At 33.9% G+C, this 4,917-nt stretch overlaps 1 long non-coding RNA gene across 1 annotated transcript; it reads left to right on the top strand.

Moving 5' to 3' along the window:
- The first annotated feature begins 2,119 nt into the window (after positions 1 to 2,119).
- LOC117117928 lies at positions 2,120 to 4,434 on the top strand. The gene is made up of 3 exons (XR_004446969.1): positions 2,120 to 2,165; positions 2,754 to 2,842; positions 4,279 to 4,434. It is a non-coding gene; the product is annotated as an uncharacterized LOC117117928 (long non-coding RNA).
- The last annotated feature ends 483 nt before the right edge of the window (positions 4,435 to 4,917 follow it).

The raw sequence follows: 4,917 nt of genomic DNA, 5'->3' as shown, positions 1-4,917 counted from the left end.
CTTATTTTGTTGAGATGTTTCATCACATGATAATTAATAAATTGCATATTTCTTACAAATTCAAGAATGCTGATAATGACATTTTGACATATAATCAATCATCACATATATTTTTAATTTCATTTAAAAAGCCAAATTGTGGCCCAGAGGCTGAATTGTATGATATTTACAGAGAGAATAAGTAAAATATACTTATTTACAAACAATACTTGTTAAAAGCTTAAAAAGAAAAACAAAATGTATTAAAATTTACTTGAATTTAGTTTTCATATCTGAACTTTTACTGTATTCTTTCAAATGCCTTTGGACCTTAAATTAAGAAATTTCTACTTTTTTAAAACTTTCTGTTATGATGATTATGCCTTTTCCATGGTTTGGACATCCCTGTGATGGTAATAAGAGTTGTAGTGTAGTAGTAGTAGCAGTAGTAGAGATTTTTAAAATCTTGTTATTTTATTTGCCTTCACACTGGAGACAACATAAAAAAAGAGTAATCTAGTGAGAGAACATGTGTTGTCACCTCTAATAAAACACACCCTCATAAAAGAAATGAAAGTAATGATTTACCTCTCTACTTCCCACGCTGTTTCTGCTCCTTGTTCAGCCTGTATGTCGATTCGCTGAACTTTAATAATATACATGAACACGTCCTTGTTCCCCTCGATGTGTACCACCAGCCCTGGTATCTCAATACGCCATCTAGTTAGGTTCTGATTTGGCGATGCTATATTCTCTGGTCTACACCGTTCATCGTCATCCAACAGCATGTCAATGGGTCCCATGCCTTGACTTAACTGGAGGAAAGAGAAAGACAAAAAGATAACATTGGATCTTGATTTATTCAATGTGACCATTATACTCATTGTGTGCAAATTTAAAAAATGATGAAAGGATGACTATAAGCACCTCTCTATGGCTGCCATAGTAACTGACTACACACATATGCTATTTAACAAATGCCACTGCAAGTTTGAACCTTTACCCTTTGACCTTTACCCCTGCCCAGAAACAGCATTACAATTTCATCAGGTCATTGTGTTACTGATTTCCAAATGTTTGCATTTATATTTTTATTATATTGATTTTTAAAGAATAAAATATTGATTATTTATATGTATGTATCATGCTTCGTTCATTTTTGTTTGACATCAAAGGTGTTTAATTAATTTTACAGTTTATTATATAACTAAGTATTGTATAAGTAGCAGTAGATTTAAGATCAGTAAAATAAAACGTGATTATAATTTTGATTTACAACTTACACTAATTTGACTTCCCTCAAGTTCCATGGGCATTTCTTGGTTACTGTCGGAATTATTACTGTGGAAAAATCCTCTTATTTTACTCCCTATCTTGTTGAACAGGGGTTCGTTTGACCTCTTCATGTTGGCTAAAGAAAAAACATAAAATAAACAAATTATTCAAAGATTTTGAGTCTTTACAATCAATCAAACAATCCAGTAATCAATCCATCAATAATCAATTAACTAATCTATCGATCAATCTAATATTAGTTTACAAAAAATTAGATGATAATAGGTACCACTTTCATAGTCAGGAATCAGAACCATTGTGTCAATAAATCAATTAGCCAATCAATCAATCAATCGAACATTAGTATGTGAAACGTATTGCTAGAAGTTGATGATGATAGATAGTAACTAAAAATCACACCAACGAAAATAATAAAGAAGAAATATGTTTATCCTATATATGGACACATGCTCTCACTCATACCTTTCTTTGCCTTCTCAGGTTTTCTCCTCTCTTACTTCTCTTTCCAATCTGACCAAGTCCTTTTTGTCAGGTCAACCTTAATTTGATTCCCTATGTATTGGTTGGGGACCGATACTCCTGGGTTATAGCAGTGTTACAGTGCATTTTAGGGTTTGTCTCTTTACTTATATTTCAATACTTTTTATACAGCTAGAAAATATTTTCAAAAGTCATTTTAAACCGAACTACAGTAATATTTAAGTATTGATATTTGTAGTGATTTTTCAAATTTACTGTACATAAAAGCTTCTTTAATAGCACAACTAGTAACTACAAGTTGGTTTGACAGCGATTTTTATTTAGAAACTTGTCTATGAGCCATTTGGGAATTCCCATTATATATTAAATGTGTGCCATATTTCCATTGAATGAACGTCATTTAGTTTCAAGTAAGTTTGCTTTTTAAGTATTTCAAGTTATATAATTATACAGGATATATATTTGATGTTCAGTTAATCATGTTACGCAGTTCTATTTATCACTAATATTGTAATTCTAGCATAATGGAGTAAATGTGCTCTTCAAGGTCAGGCCAATAATGTCCGCAAAAAACAAACCTGCTAAGTTGATATGTTTACAGCCATCACCAATATCTAGGTTGTCTGATTCAGAGTTCATTTTAGAACAACCCCAGGCTTATACACTATGGTTTACTGCAATAGACAATTCCATAAAATAGGGGATATATTCATTCTATACAGTAATTTTTTCAAGCTTGTTCAAAGCTTAATAGTCCCTAGGAAAAATCACATTAAAATGGTTTAGGATGCTATATAGAACAATATGTCAGGCCTTGCCCATAAAACTAGCCAACTGTACGTGTATGTATGTGCTATGGTACATTTCTAGCTAGGTAGTGCAATTATATAAGCACAATTTATTTTGCTAGAAAAAAATTTTGAATTATTCATTATTTCAATGTATGCTTCTCCTTTAATTGTGGGATAAAATCATGCACTAAATCTTGATGGTTACAGAAAAGCATCGGAAAACGTGAAAATTCAACCTATCTAGGATAGCAACAGTTACACCATCATTCCTACCAATCAATATTTGAATCAATTAGGTAGGAAATTGATCCAAAACTCAGAACACCTATAGCAATCACTAGTAAGCTTGAGCCACACTATCAAGGGACAAATTAGTGTGAATTACCCATATATGGGCATGAAAGTCATATCACACCCATATTTGGGCATAATGATATTACTCTGTTGCTAGCTAGGCCAATAAGTACTGTACACTGTGACCGATACCAAGTTTCATCCAAATATAATGATTCTCAATCAACAGTACAAGTACTGTAATCAAAAAAATTCAATAAAAATTAAAATGAAATGGATGTTGCATTATAAATATTAAGCAGTGGCTGACTGTCAATGCAAACAAGGTATAAAGTGCATAACCTGGCTATAAAACAAAACATTGGAATACTTTGGTAACTAGGATAAGTCACAGTTGGTCCGATCGCATCGTACTCTCAGCTGCTTAGAATTCAATCATGTATTCAGTGAGTCAATGGGTGTCAGAGCATACCCTACAACGCTTAATTTGCTATTGCGGCAACCAACGTGTGGTGGCGTCGGAATAGCCAATTTAACACTAGAATTTCGAAGCGGTGCTTCCAAGAGTATGTGTGCATGCTCTTTTTCCCACAAATAGAGACCTATTATTTGAATTGAAATTTTTAAAAATACAGGAATAGGAATTCTTTTTAAGAGAGATATTATAACCATGCCGGTATTTAAAGTAACATACGTATTTTGACCATAGAAAGCAATCTGATTCTGTATAGTATTAGGCTTACAAAATTTTCCTACTAGCAGCCCCTTGCATGTGTGGCATAGGGGTCTTGAATGGAAGGGAGCTGATGGGGGTGGGAACGTGTTGGATCAGTGATTAGGGGCTAACTCGCAAAATAAGGTGATTTTAGGTGATTTTTAACTACTTGAGCATTTGTGGGCGGGGGCATGAATTAAGAATGGGCAAGTATTTTTTTTTCAGCGGGAGGGGGGGGCATGCCCACCCCTTGCAAATCCTAGAGATGCCAATATCTAGCATACCCTGCAATTTACCCTACAGTCTGCCACTGAAATTAAGCAAGATTGAAGTCTATGGCTATGGTCAAACCAGCTCATCAACCTGTCAACACCTTGGATTGCGTAAAATCCTTGGAACAGTATACACAACAAAGTAAAAATTTCAGAAAATTGTAATATTGTATTTTGGATTAATTTAGTCATTCTAACACCTAGGACTCAAAATTTGACTAAATAGTAAATGTCTATTAATCATCACATTAAAATTAATTCATAAGAAGGCTCCTGAATATGAGGTGACCACCAGGGAAAGCTAGAAGGGGCACCTCCTATAAATATGTTTTTTTTTTTAAAAACATTAAAAATATATATAAAGCAATTTGAATTCAGAAAATATTCAAGCACATATTATTTATTTACAAAAAAATTCCAATATACCATGGTATCTATATTGCCTTTACAGATGTCTGTATCCAAAGCATTGCAGTTTATGGATAAAAAAGATCTTGAGTGTGCCATCTGTCTCAACAGGTTTCACCAACCAAAGACACTGAAATGCACGCACACCTATTGTCTACAGTGTATCCAGAAATGGGTGGAAACTCATGAGGAGATGAAATGCCCAACATGTAAGCAAGAACATGATCTAACGAAAGAAGACCTAAATAAGCTGGCTTCCAATACAAAGATAAGTCAACTACTAGAGTATGTCACGAAAACAGAGGATCAAAAACCAACTAAATGCTCTTGCTGTGACAACCAACCAGCATACCACTGCTCAACATGTCAACTGTTTCTATGTGGAAGTCAATGTGTCAAACAACACAAGATGATACCTTCAACTAAGGATCATCCACTTTACACACTAGACATAAAGGAACCAGATGGCCAACCAACCAATTGCCAAGTTCACTGCAACACCCCACTGGAATTTTACTGCTCCAATTGCAACAAATCAGCATGCAAGCGATGTGAACACATCCTTCGCTGTTATCAAAAACAACATGAAGTGATTCTAATGTCAACTGCCATAGAAGAATTTAACAAAAATGCCACTGAACTTGTCAAATTAGCACAGGAAATTGAAAATAAATTAACAGAA

This window comes from Anneissia japonica, unplaced genomic scaffold (assembly GCF_011630105.1).
Source record: "Anneissia japonica isolate Jap-2015-1 unplaced genomic scaffold, ASM1163010v1 scaffold288253_len27158_cov119, whole genome shotgun sequence".
Classification (NCBI taxonomy): domain Eukaryota; kingdom Metazoa; phylum Echinodermata; class Crinoidea; order Comatulida; family Comatulidae; genus Anneissia; species Anneissia japonica.
This window is presented reverse-complemented; position numbering and strand designations above follow the sequence as displayed.